Source organism: Amphiura filiformis, unplaced genomic scaffold (genome assembly GCF_039555335.1).
Source record: "Amphiura filiformis unplaced genomic scaffold, Afil_fr2py scaffold_597, whole genome shotgun sequence".
NCBI lineage: Eukaryota > Metazoa > Echinodermata > Ophiuroidea > Amphilepidida > Amphiuridae > Amphiura > Amphiura filiformis.
Genome location: NW_027306061.1, coordinates 390,172 through 406,653, shown reverse-complemented (window position 1 = coordinate 406,653; position 16,482 = coordinate 390,172). Strand labels below are relative to the sequence as shown.

The following is a 16,482-nucleotide window of genomic DNA, read 5'->3' as shown; positions in this document are numbered from 1 at the left end:
GAAAACGTTTAAATGTCGGGTTATATAAATGGTATATTAAGAGTATAAAACGTTTTCATAACCTTAAAAAACATTTTTTGATAATCTACTGCCCAGCAAACAAAAACGTTTTACAGAAAACGTTTAAATGTCGGGTTATATAAAGGGTATAAAAACGTTTTAATAACATTCCAAAAACATTCTTGATAACTTGATACAAAACATTGTAAACAGAATATTATTTTGGGGTTGAAAAAATATTTTGAGAAAAATGTTTGCCCAAAATATTTTCAATAACGTTTTAAAAACGTTTTCATGACCTTTATATAACCCGACATTTAAATGTTATTAAAAGGTTTTGAAAAAAAAACGTTTGAAGAACATTTCTGTGTTTGCTGGGTTCAAATATTTTAACATAATGTTATTTAAGTATTGACACAATATTTGGCAAAAATTTGATTTAAAACGTTTTTGTGTTTGCTGGGATAATCTGTTAAAATATGGTGTAAATCGGAAGCGAAGCGAAGCGCGCAAAAAATTGCATTTTGGGGGCTAAAATAGCCAAATATGAGGTTAATTTTGTCAGAAACCCGCAGTATATTATAGGTGTCAACATGGGGGGGGGGGTGATTTTATGGACCATCCCCCTGGCAAAATATTGAGGGGGAGGGGGTATCCCCCATCCCCCGGGATTTACGCCTATGAGTACATTAGATACTTACAAAACTGATATAGTAGAAACTCATAGTCATTGCACACCCCAACAACGCAATTGCCATGAACCACATCTCCGGGAATAGAAGCACCTGTATCTGTTCTCGCCATGTCTTGTCAAACACCACTTCTGATGCCCTTCGAGATGGTCTTCTTGTGTTGGACTCTTTTCTATAATGTGCAAGTTGATCTCCTTTCTCCTTCACAGGGTCCTTGATGCTACTCTTCTTCTTTTTCTTCTTGATGGGTGGATTCAAAGGGTCTAGGAGGGGTTGGACGTAGGTGGCACAACATGGGATACCGACGAGTAGAATTAGGCAACCCATGGCACGGAGCATGTTTCGCCACCCCCAGTGAGTGATCATCAGATGGGTTATCATGTTGAAAGCTAACATACCTGAAATTATGAAAGACATGGTTGAGTACTCTCTTATTTAATGTAAATAGTGAACTAAAGAGTGATGATGCACTCCAAAAAGAGTAAAAATCACTCCAAAAGAGTCCAATTTTCATTCCAAACTAAAAGAGTGAATTTCACTCCAAAAGAGTGAAATTCACTCTTTTAAGAGCCATACAAGAGACAACCAAAAGCGGCCCTTTATATGGCTCTGTGAAAGAGTGAAATTCACTCTTCTGGAGTGAAAATTTGAGCGATTTTTACTCGTTTTCGTTGGTTCACTCGTTTATATTAAGAGAGTAGAATTTAATTTTGGCCAATGTTTATTGTCAGTGTAATTTAGAGCTTGAAGTGAAATGGAGTGAAAATCACACTCTCAAAAAAGTGCAAAACTACCCTTAATCTGATATTTTCCAACAAGACTTGTCCATTAATTTGCTCTTCAAAGAGTGGTTTTCACCATATTCACTCTTTTACATTATATTGGGAATATGTTTATACTTTTGCGTTTGAAATTTTTGTAATTTGGGGTTTTTTAAACCTTAAAAGACTGATTAGGCCTTAAAAGTGGGTGGGAGATGCCCCGGTACATTGCCGTAGTGCCGCCACTGACAATGAATGAATGTATCGTGTCGTAGAAAACAAACTGATGTCCAGCGATCAAGAGATTTTTCGTGATTCAAATTACGCTTGTCAAACGTGAAACAATTGAGATTTGTACCTCTAAATTAATCAAATCGCAACTAGTGTATTGTAAATTGTATACATGTAAATCCCGATACTTTACTTGAAGAACGCACGTCGCCTTTCCATATTTATTTGCGTGTGTTATCTGTGTAAGTTTATAATGTAATGATGTTGTTTATATGTCGCAATTAATGTGAAAGGGCATATGTTACACGAACTAACGTGCAGAACAATAGAAACATTATCACCGATTATCGTGGACCGATCGAGCTTAATTGAACTTTGGTCTTGATAAATTAATATTGAACCATGATTGAACCTGAACTTACTAAAGCTAAATTAATTTATACTCGATCGCTTTTGCAGAAAGCCGAATCGCACGCATGCGCTATGTGCGAAAGCGACGTTGTTTTGTGCGAAAGCGACGTTGTTTTGTGCGAAATGAAAACGCGTGCGAGGTTGTTTCTGCAAAACGATCAGCTTATACATGTATAAGCTTATATAGGCCTAGTTAATGTACGTAACCAAATCAATGTAGTTATTGTTTGACTATTGAAATAAATTGAAAACAAAACAAAGTATAATAGGCCCTAACCAGGAATAAACAACAATTTTGTTTAATACAATGTATTTGTGGCATTGTCAGGATCAGATAAAGGGTGCTAGAGTGGGAGTGAGATTGACCCAAATGGACTTTGACTTTCTGGAAGTTGTTTTTATTAAAAACTGCACATGTTTATACAAAAAGGCCTACCAAAGACGAATTACTAATACTATTTTAGTTGGGCTTATTACAAAAACCAAAAAGACAATAGCCTACATAAATGTATTGTATTGTAGAATGATTGAATGTAGAAATGTACCTGCTACATTGTTTTTATAAGTTAGTAGATAGTCCTGCGTATTAATTTCTTTGGCGTATTCATCATAACGCAACACGTGCGAATAAGTACTAGAAGTGAGTAGATTCCTTATGTAACAGGAGCACCCTTCGTAAATTATGTAGCTGGCCTCGGTATATTGGTCCGAATAAACACGATAAAGGACGTTGTAAAACGAAGTTCCAATTCTGTTATTGAACTTATTGTACACATTTGATAAGGTATGCAAATGGTCTGATGTAAGCAAAATACGGGTGCCAAAAGGGTTCTTCTTTATTCCCCAGCTGCATAGGTGTATTCTTCAATAATTCTAAATTCTTTTATTCCAAGAACACATTGGCATAGGTTTATTCCAGAATCCAGACATTAAAGAAATCATCAGATGCGTTTCAAAATAGTGGCAATTACTGTAAAAAATGTATTCATTTTTATTGCCATGCACTTGGAATTTCCAGATTTGTTTCTAAAACTGCACGGGAATTCTTATTCAGATCACATTTTAACTTTATTATAGCCGGGAAATTCTCGAGGGGGGGCAAACACCTTGTCTGGGGGGTGTCATTAATTTCTTGACTAGCCCATTTGAGAAGAAGTTCGAAAATGAATAATAATATAGCAGGGCAATTAAAAACCAGTTTGCACCTAATTTTGCTTACACTTTTGATTAGATAAAATACCGTAAAAATTCGATAATAAGCATATGTGCCTATTAACGAGTTGCTCGGACAAGAACAAATTGAGGGTAATTTGTTAGACTTTTTCATTTTTTTCTTTTAATTTATAAATATATGTGTTAAAAATATTTATAAATTAAAAGCAAAACACAATTAACAAACTATCCTAAAATTCATTCTTGTCTGAGCTACTCGTTAATAGACACAAGGTGCTTATTATCGAATTTTTACGGTAGATTTCTGAAACTAACCTGCAGTCGTTCCTACCAAAGCAAGACTTGTTGCTCTGGACGTATTCTCCTCTGGGAAGTACCTTAGGATCAGATTTACAGATGAGATGATTGTGAAGTTGATACCAACACCCATCAGGATGCCAAAAGTGAAATAGATTGGTATCAGATGAGGCATAAATGATGTTGTGATGCAGCTTGTTGATGTCACGCCAAGCCTACAGCACATATCGTCCGGTTGCCGAACTTCTGAACGAGACCACTGGATACCAACGTCGCCAGTGTGTGAAGTCCAATTGCTATGGAACCGATCCAGGCTGATGGATAGAGCGAGAGTGAAACAAGTGCAATATTTTCGGAAGAAATAATAGACACTTGGCACCACTTCATATAAGGGAGAAATTAAAAGAATTAAGGACATAATTAGTAGGGATTTTAATATGCCAACTTTAGCCAGCCAGGTAGGTACATCATCCGTCATTAACACTTTTTTTTGTAATTCCTTCTACCATAATTTTCTAGCACGTCTGCTGCAGAAACATTGAAACATGTATTACATTAAGGTTATACTAAACTTTGCAATGATCGATCCAGAATGAGACTGCATGTAGCCCCCTTTAAAATCATCTATTTCTGGAAATAAATATCGTAGAGAGAAAACGCAAACTACGTCTAAAAGCTGAAAGTGTAAGGGTTATTATTATGCTTGAATTTTCCACTTGGCTCAAAAAAGAAATGTACTTTTCAAACATTTCAAATTTTTTTCAATATCCGGAGCATCAAGATTTTTGGGAACACGGCCATAATTTCTCAGTGGAAGTGGCGATTTTGTTGGGAACTACGACGCACATTACAAACAAGTCAATAAAAGAATGTGCATATTCATTCTTGATATTGCTTGTCTCGATTTGTTTTAGTAAGCTTACATGTTTGCCGAATTTGAAGTAAAATGGCCTCCACTTGTATGTCGTTTTGTAACCAGTAATAACAATTCCGTGCACGATTTCATAGACAAAATTCTGACCTACATTATTTCTATAAACCCTCTTCTATATGCAGGTGCTATTTAAATTTTTATTTCGATAGCAGAAAATTGAGATATTTGCTATTTTTCCGACTCGCTGCTGTCAAATTGTCTAGTTTCGCGATAAAAGATACAGCGAAATCAATTTTTTTAGAACCATTTCACCTCGTTTCGGCTTGTGCTTTGAAGTACAAACTTCAAAATTGATATAGTGATTCTATATTTCAAGCTGCGTCATACTGTGTTTTTCTTACCTCTGATTGTCGCTGCTCAAGGCCAAAATTCGAAATTTTTTGGACAAAAGTGACACTCTTCATTTTTTTTTAAACACGCTGTTTACGTATACGACGGGCTCTATTTGCCCGATAAAGTGGTGTTGCCGAGTTTGGATTTTAAAATATTTAGGTATTTTCTAGCTTAAAATCTAGCGCCAATGAACCTGGTGCATGGGAGGGGAAAATGTTGGGGGGGTAGGTAGGGCGCGAAAAAAATGTGCACATTTTCATGCTTGCTGCGCTTGCAACAGGTAGATATTTAGAAATCCATTTAAGGTATGGGTATGAAAATTGGGGATCCCAAAAAATTGGCATATAGGCCTAGGCCTATGCAAAGGGGGTGGGGCATTTTCGGCAGGCCAAGGGGGAGGGGCCACAAAAATTTGGCAGTCCAGGGGGGTGCGGACAAGTGATTTTTGGCTGGCCGAGACGGGAGGCAAGCGATTTTTAGCGAGTCGCTTGGAAATTTGGCTTATAATTAGTAGGCTAATACCGGTACTGATTGCACAGCCTTTTGATTTCGAGAACGCAATTTTTTGGCAAGCCGGGGCCGGGGAGGAATAAATTTTGGCATGTCGAAAGGGAGGAAGAATGACTTTACCTAGCACACATTAAAGGGGCATTTCGTGATCCACAACCTCATACAACCCCATAGGCCTACGTCCTTTCTCACAAGTTAAGATTTTTATACCACTCATCCCGCTCTGGCCACATGTTTAGGAATTTTCACGCAGATCAATTCGTTAAGCAATGGAAAATATTGCCAAATTTGAATTTCGTTTTAAAAGCCTACTCCCCATTAAAAACAGCCCACTAATTTAAAAAAAAAAAAAAAAAGTTCTGTAAAATGAAACAAAAGGCTGCCTCAATCTTAATTATTCATTTAAGGCCAGGCCTTCATTTCTGAAAATAGCGGGAGCTCAGTTAGTCCCTGTACTCAGGAGCTTGACAAGGAGCTCAATTATATAATATCAATATTAAACCATAGGAGCAGCTCAATAAATGCCATTGGTAAAATTATTAGGCCTACGATATTTTATTTGACTGTGATCCGTTTTAATAGGCTATATACACTGTAGGCCTATATACCTTTAAAATTTCTAAAATTGGTGGAATTGAACAAGCTCTAAATTTCTCATACGTCCAGCATAACCAAGGGCAACTGGGGGTGGGTGGGAAAGCCCCCTAGCTATGGCCATACCCGTAGTGGCGGAACCAGAATTTTTTTTCGCGGGGCATGGGGGGGGGAAGTGAATTTGAGACGGGGGCACTTGGAAATCATTGCACTAAATTGCCGCAAAAAGTGGAAAATTACATAATTGTGGGGATTTTGCCTAAAAACTGGGTGGGAAAGAAAAAATATGGGGGGAAATACTGCCCCCCCCCCTAGCGGCGCCACTGCATATCCATCCATGATGCTAGAATGACGGAAGTTCTGGCGCTGAAATTCAATTTCAATATCACGAGTTTTATCAGGGATTTTACCAAGGGAAGGCGATAGGTGTAGGATTTTGCTGATATACCAGGCAACCCGAGAAAGGAACTGAGGTGTGGCTAAATAAGGGAGTGTTCATTATAAATATTTGCCATTATCATACTTTCGACGCCGAGAGCATAATTATTTGAAGCGTAGGCCCTACATCGTGTCAGTCACATGGTCACATATTTTCTGTTGAAAGAGAAACGCACATGTCTCTGATTAGCTCGGGGATTCAGCTACTGCGCGCTGCGTGCTGGCCTGTTGTTGTCCCGGGTTGTTGTCGAGTGGAAATGGAAAATTTATGAATGAACTTCCGCAACTTTGCAACATCATCACGCAGCGGCGTAGCTGGGATTTTTTCCAGGAGGGCAAGACTGTAGGCCCTATGGGGCGGGGCCCAAATCCACCAAATTTCCCACTGGGGGCGGGGGCCCAAATAGACAATTTTTGCCAGGCTTATTGATAATAATCGTATATGGTAGGCCTATTGAGCTGTATTGCATATCGTTTGGTTTGGATTCCCCATCTCTCTGCCCCTCCTCTCACCCTCTCTTTTTTTCCTCTTCCCCCCCTCTTTCCCTCTTTTTTTCCTTGCACTAGGGGGCGGGGGCCCAAATAGGCAATTTTTGCAATTGCCCCCCCCCCCCGGCAGCTACGCTACTGTCATCACGGTAGACATACGCGGTAGCCTACAACTACAAGAAAGGTTTACAGACAAATATAGGTCTAGTAGGCCTATCAAAATGTTATATTTTTATATTTTCTGGTGGACTCGCGGAGAATATCATGTCATGGAGGTCCCGGCGCTGGGTTGGGGGGGGGGGTCTCAAGGCATTTTGGTATGCCTACCCATGCTTGATTCCGGAGGTTTTTAGCAGGCCCGACCATTTTTTTTATAAAAACACCTCAGGCGGGTCTCTTCAAAACATTTGTACCGCGGGGATCAAAGTCACCCACATTTGGCCTAATTTGACGCTTTTTATTGGGCACTTTTGCCAAAATGCGCCCAAAAGTTGGTCTTCGCTGTAAACCCACCCATCATAGTCGTTGAAAAGGTAGGCCTACCCCAAAACTGTGGCACATCCACGAACCCGAGGGAGAGACCTCCGCGGGTAAAAACACACCTCTAGCGGGACCAGATTTATAATTTAAAATAGGCCTACATTTTGGAAGCCAGTCATCACGACAAAACGGGCCATGGTAGTGTTAATGGTATTAACACTTTGATTTTAGGCTTAAATGATGAGTGGAGGCCTATAAATTGCAAATTTGCACACACCCCGGGGGAACCTTCTCAAGTTGGTTTGGGTAAGGATGTGAGGCTGTGACTCCGAAAAACTACGGTACGATTTTAAACCAAATTTGAATAAAACAGACCCAAAATTGTATCAACTTTTGGACTGAAAGTTTTCGCAAATTTTTACTTTTTCGAGAAAATCATTGAAAAATACCCTTCTTAAACCTAATTTTCAAGACACCGAGGGTCAATAAAATCATGGCTAAAAATACAACAGAGTCTAAACTAAATGGCTGAAAATGCACCCCAAATCTGCCGCACATCACGACACCGTATTTCACCTTATAGATTTGGAAAATTGTCTCAATAAAATAGGCCCGAACTTATCCCAAATTATCCCCCGAAAATTTTTTTTTTGCAGGTGAGGTTGGAGTCTTATTATTTTTATTCTCAGAGAGGATAGGGGTTGATATTTTTAGCAGGGTACAGTTTGTCTTGTTTTTGTTTTGTTGTTTGACGTTGAAGTTCCAGATTCTTTTTTTTATATATTATTATTTATTTATTATTTATACCCTGTACGTGGGGAAAAAGACACACGACAGCTACAGAGAAGCCACGAAAAAAACTCCTGTGAAGTGCATGAAAATGACCCGAAAATGTGCCAACCGAAACACCCGAACAGGAAGATAAAATAAAAAAACAAAACCAAAAACCCAGGAAATTTCCCGAAATAAGTTCCAAATTCTTTGTCCCCCAGACCCCCACTAAAATATATTATGAACACTCCCTTATGAAGTCTGCCCTCTTCCGGCTATTCTGGTAGTAGGCGTTGACAATTACCTTACGCGATTACCATATTTTTGAAGCATGTTTGAACCCGATTTGTTCTCTATTCACATTTTTAACGTTGCAAGTAACATTTCAAGACCTCTATTTGTGACAGGTATTTAATTATCTTGCTAGAGATGTGCCTAAAGTTGAAATTCAATATTTCGGATCGCAAAGATCGAGAGATATAAAGTTGCTGAATATCAGTTTAACACCATGGATCATATGGGCGTCGTATATGAACGATTATGATAGCTAAGCAAAATGGCTGGGATACAGGTTGTATAAATACGACATGAATATTCATGAACTATACAGATTCCATTCTTCTCTAATAATAAAGATGTCAATCACTCTCCTAGACGACAGTTGCTTGGCGCTTGTAAACAAATCGAATAATAGTGCTTGACAAGAGCTAAAAAATAGGCTAAAAACACATTTTCACACATTTTTTCCGGATTTTTTATTTCACATGATAAGTAGACATATTTTCTTACGTATAAGGTAATAATATATTTTTTCTGGAGGTAAAGCCCTTCAACACTTTGTTTAACCTTAAAGACACTTTTAAAGGCCATTCCTATAATTGACACTTTTCTGCCGTTGATACGGATGAACAATTGAACATCGATAACACGTATTATATAAAACAACAAAACAACAACAACAACAACAACAAAACCACATCGTGGGCAAGGAGGGCTTGAAAACGATGATCACCCCATCAACGTCAAAAAAGTGCCAATAAAAGGAATGGTCTATGACCATAAACGTACTCGTTAATATAAGGATGATTTGTTAGCCCTAACATAATAATGATGAGTGTGGTGGATACGATGTATGGGGTGGAGTAGATGCTGGAGTATTCATGATGCAGTCATGTCTACAGTAGAATTCACCACGACCGTTGCAGGACTTAAACCCCATTAAAAGCTATTAAACCAAGATAACACTCATTGAAAACAGCTCAACTGATTAAATCAGATCTTCTCTGGTTAAATCCACACAACACATGTTTCTGATTTACCTGTGCAATGAGCAATGAGCTGGTATTATAGTTTCAGTTGTGTGAACGATTATAAAGCGAAAGCTAGGTTACAATTCTGTGTGGGCTTTTGTTTACGAAATGAGACAATGGTCTGCTTATTGTTAACCAGCGTTCTTGAAAATGAGAAGCATAGTGGTTTGCAGACTTAACACGGTTTGGAAATAATTTCTTCATATTTTTGGGTGTTATCTGTCGTTTACATAACACAAAAGTGCGAATATTTCCAAACACCTAAATTAGCTAAAAATTTAGGACATGTTACAAAACTATATTTTCTAGAATTTCAGAGAATACTTTAAGGGCTGGGGTATGAACGTTTGGACAGTATTTGTTTTGGGACATTAGAGCACATCAGACATATCGAATTGCATTCTGAATACGAAGAATGTCATTCTGATATCAAATAATTTTGATTTTTGAAATTCGCAATTTAATACACATTTTATGGCAAATCATTAAAATTGATATTTTTGATATTTAACAGTACTTGAAGTAAACTTTATAAATCTGATGATTTATACTTAAAGTGTATGTAGGCGGGATGAAAAGCCGACGATCAATTGAAAATTTTGACTTTTCGTATTGAAGATATGGATTTTTGTTCCCAAAACACCAAAAAAAAAATTAGGTCTTTTTGGGAAAAAATCCATATCTTCAATATGAAAGGTCAAAATTTTCAATTGACCGTCGGCTTTTTCCTCCCTGCTACATACACTTTAAGAATATATCATTGATTTATATAATTTACTTCGAGGACTGTTATATATCAAAAATTTGAAAAATATCAAATTTTTATAATTTGTCATAAAATTTGTATTATATTGTGATTTTCAAAAATGAAAATTATTTGATATCAGAAAGACATGCTTCGTATTCAGAATGCAATTCGATAGGTCTGAGGTGCTCTCATGTCCCACAAAAAATACTGTCGAAACGCAATAAACGCTCATTTTAGATCCCTTAAATATTGGCCGGTTATTTTTTGACGTTAACTAGGCAATTGTCTATATACTTCTAACGTACACTACTTGTGGAGGTCACGCGTCAATTGTGAGAGCTCTGTGTATTGTGTATAGGAAAACGGACAGTAACTGCAGTATGTAATAGTGTAGGGGTGTGTGTGTGTGTGTGGGAGGGGGGTGCGGTGTCTGTGCGTTTGTAAAGACCATGCATGCAACCGTGTACCTTTTAGGGCGCCAGCTACGGCTGGGCCACTTATTGCCCACTTAAATGGGGGGGGGGGGGCACACCTGCAACCGAGAACGTCAACCGTTGCCAGAATTAGTGAGGATGAAAAGCAGTTATTCAACATATAAACAATTGTCTACTTTTTTTCAGATGGCATTGGATAGGGGAGGGATGTAGACTGTATAAAACAGGTATTTTGCAGGATTTCCAGCTTTTTTTTGTGGTCCAAATTCCCGCAGTTTTTTTTAAATTTCAGCCCGTTTTTGGCCTTTTTAGCCTCATTTCACGCAATTTTTCAGGCTTTTTCAAACTGTTCAGGTTTTTTCATGGATGATCATTCTCATGCCTGGTAAAAAGCGGTTGGTCGGGTGTTTTTCGGTTAAAAAAAATGGTTGCAGGTATTTACAAGTCGGGATGTGGTGTGTTTGTGTGCAAATTTTACTTAACAAATGCTCGTGAGTGACATTATTTGAAGGTGGGGCATAACGGACCCCCGGGGCAAAACGGAACCACCTGGAAAAATAGGCCTTCGCAATACTGCCGTCTATGCAAATTATATTGAGGAACACAAGTATGGCTACGAGGATTTACAACAAAAATTTTATCTGAAACAATCCACTGACATTCGAGCAAGATCGAGTCAAAAAATTACTACCCGTCTGGTGTAAGATATGTAGATGTTTAATGCGCTGAAATTTTACTTCATTAATATCGGATTCCCAAATAATTGTGTATATTGTAAACACGAAGGTACTAGCCATGAGCTGTATTAAGTGCATGGCCTATATGCTACGACGTATTATGCATGCAACCTATTTCTAAAAAATCGGGTATGGGGCAAAACGGAACCCTAGGTGTGGGGCATAACGGAACAGGGTTCCGTTTTGCCCCGGGCGTTTTTTCCCACAGATGGGTTCCGTTTTGCCCCAATTGGACATAACTTGTCTTCACTCAAGGAAATGTAGGCGTTATCTAGGGGTCTACTCGGACATGGTAAACACTTCGCTGAAACATAGACATATAACTAGACCTACAGATAGAATTAATGATTAAAAGTTAACCACATACTCCACAGAGATGGTAGGCCCACTTAATATTGTAACTGAATATAGGCCTACATATAACTAGGCCTAGGGCCTACCGATGAAACAACTGATATAAGTTTACACCCAGGGTGCCGTTTTGCCCCATAGGGGGGTTCCGTTTTGCCCCGATAGTGGGGCAAAACGGTTTTTTTTGTTGAAAATATTTCTTCATTTTTATAAAAAATTGTAAGATTCAAGTTATATTGGTTAATGGTATATTAAAGGTAAATACAAACTTCAACTGAACATATAATTTTTACAGTCATATGACTTATGGTGACGTCACAGAGCATCCTCAAAGTTAAGTGTTCCGTTATGCCCCACCTTCCCCTATGCGGTATCTTATCATATAATCCAGTCCTTTGAGATAAGATACAAGTAATTCCTTCTATATATATTATCATGACAGCAAATACTGATATACGTGTCAAATTTTCAGCTACAACTGTCAAAGATACATACCAAGTCACGCATTTGGAACGCTTTGACAAGCACATTGGAAAGAGCGTGCTATCTAAAGGTAGCCATAAAGGTGTAGTACGGTATATTGTATACACTTTACATAGGCTACAGTGCTTGAAATAAGCCAAAATCCTCACGAGCCATTCGGACCTTTTGTGTTTGAAAGCTATGGGCATGTAAAATGTAGCCTTTGAGTCCGTCGATACTGAGGCGACAAATTTCACCCCATGTGGGCCCAAAGGCAGTGATTTTCACGGTTTTTTGGCCTGAGGACCCGCCTTATTTTAAGCCATATACCGGTATACCACACAATTTACACTGTTTTTGAAGAAAAAATGAATTCATGGTCGCATGTCTGCAAAAAGGGTGATGGTGGAACATTTGTCTGCATATCACTGTTACCATGGTTACATTAAGTTTCTCCTCGTAATATCGTACAAATTAATTTGAGGTGTCCTTTTGCTGAGAACCCAGTCTTTATAGGTGTGCAAAATTGAAAACAGATTTATTTAGAATTGGCAACAGTTTAAAATTTAAACATAAAGGGGTGGCGGAGCAGATGGATGCGGCAGCAGGTGGATGCGAGGGCATGTTAAAGTACAGGACACAGTCAATTTTCGATGCTTTTGGCAACTTGTCTTGAGTGTATCTTCATCAAATATTAGTGATATAGGGCTGATTCATGTATCATATGAGTAATGAATCTGTGGAATGGTTTTTTTTTTCAAGTTGTACAGTTTTTCTTTATTTATTTCATTGTTTTTTGACCGCAAATTTCAATTTATCATAACACGCTAAATGAACACAATTAATCTGCTCGAAACATGCTCAAAGCATTTCCTAATTTCTAGAAAATGCCTCCAATACCACCTTAAAGTACCTACCATGTTCATGCTATTTTGACAACTATATACTGAATTTTACAAGTTTTAATAGTTGCGCAATGAGCCGTAGTTAGCGTCAAGTGTTGACTTGAATTTTGTTCATGTTTATGAAGACGACGTAAAAGACCAACAAAATAAACATGTTTTCCAATAATTTTCAGCTAGAATAGGCACTTCCCATAGAGGGACGTGGCTTTAGTAAATTGGCCTTGCGTAATACCTCTTATATTTCAAGCACCGGTAATTTTTATTTCTTCATTTTATTCTTTGTCAATTTACTAGAAGTCCTTGTTCTGTTTATACTATATTTTTATTTTTTATTTTAAAGCATGGTCAGGTTAGGGGGCTATTAAAATTGCAACTGGACATGACATGATTCAATAAAAAAAAAATACAAATTGATATATACGATGTGAAGATTGTCATTGAAATTGAAATTAATTATAAAGCTTTATGAACATGGATAAAAATATCAATTATCTAACCTGGTTATCTATCCTAATATTTTCTTCCCATCTGTCATGGCTAATTTATTCGCTATTTATACCGCGATGAACACCATAGCAATAAACCCAATGCAGACAGTAAACGCTTTCTGATTGGCCAATAGTTCATTACGAATACGATATGATTTATTCCACCAATCACAACGCAGTTGCTACGGTCGTTGGGTCGTATCATCGCTTGGTATCATTGTATGGAAATTATTGCACAAGTATAATCAAAATTCAAGTCTGTTGTTTGCCGTGACTAATACTTTCAATTATTCAATGCATCAGCTGATTTCGAACAAAAGAAGTTCGTCTGAGAAACCTGGTCAATATTTAGCATGTTCATGTGTTCAAATTTACATTGTTTATTACTATGATATGGTGTAAAAACTGAATTTTGAAGAAAAGTAGGAGGAAAATGAAATAAAAGTGGCGACGGAAAGCATTATGTCGCCACATCAGAAAGGTAGGCCTACATGCCAAGCATCCATGAAAGTTCGATTACCGATTCTGTTATAAAAGCTTATAAATATCAAATTTTTTGAACTGTGATCTCACTTATCTTGTTTATGAATCTACAGTTATCTACCTGACTTGCTTGAGTCCAGATGCTCGATTTTAAATCAATTATCATAATAATCCGAGTCCAATCGTCCAGATTAGGACTATAAATATCTCATAATTTATCTCATTGATAAAGTCAGCGTCATAAATATTAAGTAAATAATAATAATATTATGTTTGTCTTCATGTTACTATTGTGTTGCAACAATCAATGCTGATTATAATATTAAAGGCCTATTCAGTGATCTCAGCGCAAGTGTAAAATAAAATTGTTCATAAATTGCTTAAAAGTGAAGGAGTAAGTCATCCAAATTGTCATTTGAAAAAATTGACAAAAAACGAAGAAAACAGCAGTGTTGACGAAGTTGAAGCCCATTCAAACACATGTAACTCAGTAATTTGTATATTCTGTCAGTATAAATTACATATTCGTGTTAAATGTCTTATTTTGACTTAATACACGGCTTTCGTTAGCACATCTATGACAATGACAAAGATACCAAAACCTGAATTTGATGATTTTTACGCTCGACCAGATGAGCAAATCACTGAATGGGCCTTTAATCAAGTCAAGTACCGTAGGGGAGAGCGGGGAGTGTTCGCCCTAGGGGCAGGTTCGCCCACCCCTTGTTTCTCAGCACTACGGCTATCAGGGAATTTGGTGATGGCAAAATTATGTGACATAGGTCATTATAAACTTCTCATATTAGCTACGCGACATATAGGGACGTGTTCATCGAACTGCAGCCAAAACAAAAAAATTACACCAAAACGTAATTTTTTCTTGCATTCACAATGTTGTATTATCATTGATACATAAATACAGATGGTTTTAATGGAAATCTGTATTGGGAACATATGGGATTTGTCAAAGATTTAATGCAGTTATAATCTCCTTATTCGATTCGTGTTTTGCATACCCTGAAGAAAATACAAAAATGTGCACAAGGGGCTCGTTCGCCCTTTGAGGATGGGGCATGTTCGCCCTATATCTTCCCCGGGCGGACTTACCCCAAACTGGTGGGCGAACCTGCCCCATCAGCGTATTATTCAAAATATTGATAATTAAACCATTAAACAAGGTAAAACTACTGAAAAACATGTTTTTTAAAGTAATGTGATATCGGTATTACTCATACCACAGTTAATGTCCTAATCCATTTCTCCCCGAAGTTGTAAACATGATACGTTTAAGCTCACTTTGGACCCCTACATTTTACCCTGACCCGACCCCTGCAACAAATGTAGTGACTCCCCAGAAGAGAATGAATGCCTTGTATACTCTTGCTAAATGTTTGCATTGAATATGTTATTGTTATAATGCAATGTTTAAACCTTTTTTGTGATTAGGGTGAACTTACCCCACCATATGGGCGAACCTGCCCCAATATGGGGCAAGTTCGCCACTTTGCAAAACTTTTTTGTTTGCTCTATCTTGTTGCTATTGTAAGGCCTATTAGGTCTGGGATTGTGGCCGTATATAGCTAAGACATAGGGCTTTCACATGGGCTAATCAGGTCATCCCTAACCTTAAAATTGACATCGCTAGGCTGGTCAGAAAAAAATAGGGCGAACACTCCCCGCTCTCCCCTACATGTCATGTAGAGCTTTCATCATGTTTGTCATATTTCTAATCTATATTGTTAAAGATGTATTACTATTACCATGAACATGAAACGTGAATTACTGCATAATTAAATGCGATTAGATCTAATATTGATGAAAATAGTTTGTCATAATATGATGAAATCATGAAATGAAGTTGAAGATGAATTTCTGCATGGCGCATAGGGCCTACTATCCACGTCAAGTTATATTTAGACTAGCAAATACTATCAAAGCCTTGCGCAATGACTTTTCGCATTGCTCAATATAAATATAATTCAACATGGTCAATAGCCAAAACGATACCATAAGCATACTTAAAAATACCAGCATTACTATATTTTCTAGAAAAGTCCCAAATCGTCGCGAGAAAAATATTTTTTTCTCTCTTTAAATTTCAATAATTACCTGTCTCCGCGCTAGCACTGTTGAATTCTTCTTGTAGCGCGATATATAAAAGTCCATATGAATATAACATTCCAAAACCAGTGAAAAAGTTACAGAAAGACGTAAAGACCACAATCCAACCCCATCTTTCCTTCAGCCACATCTTTGTCCTTTCCAACATATCCATGAAATGTTCACAACTTCTTGGTTTGCCCATTTTTGATTTCTAGTCCGATCCGACGCTTTGTCTTCTTTGCCAAACAAGACGATGTGCAATATAGTCAAATAGCGCAAATAGAGAAGCAACTTTTTTTGAAAAGATGATCGTTGTTAATACAGTGTGGAAGACTACAAAATGTACT

General features: G+C 37.5%; 1 pseudogene; it reads right to left on the bottom strand.

Annotated features, from left to right (window-relative positions):
* Positions 1-16,482, bottom strand: part of LOC140145773 (monocarboxylate transporter 13-like) — a 31,467-nt pseudogene extending 14,985 nt beyond the window's left edge.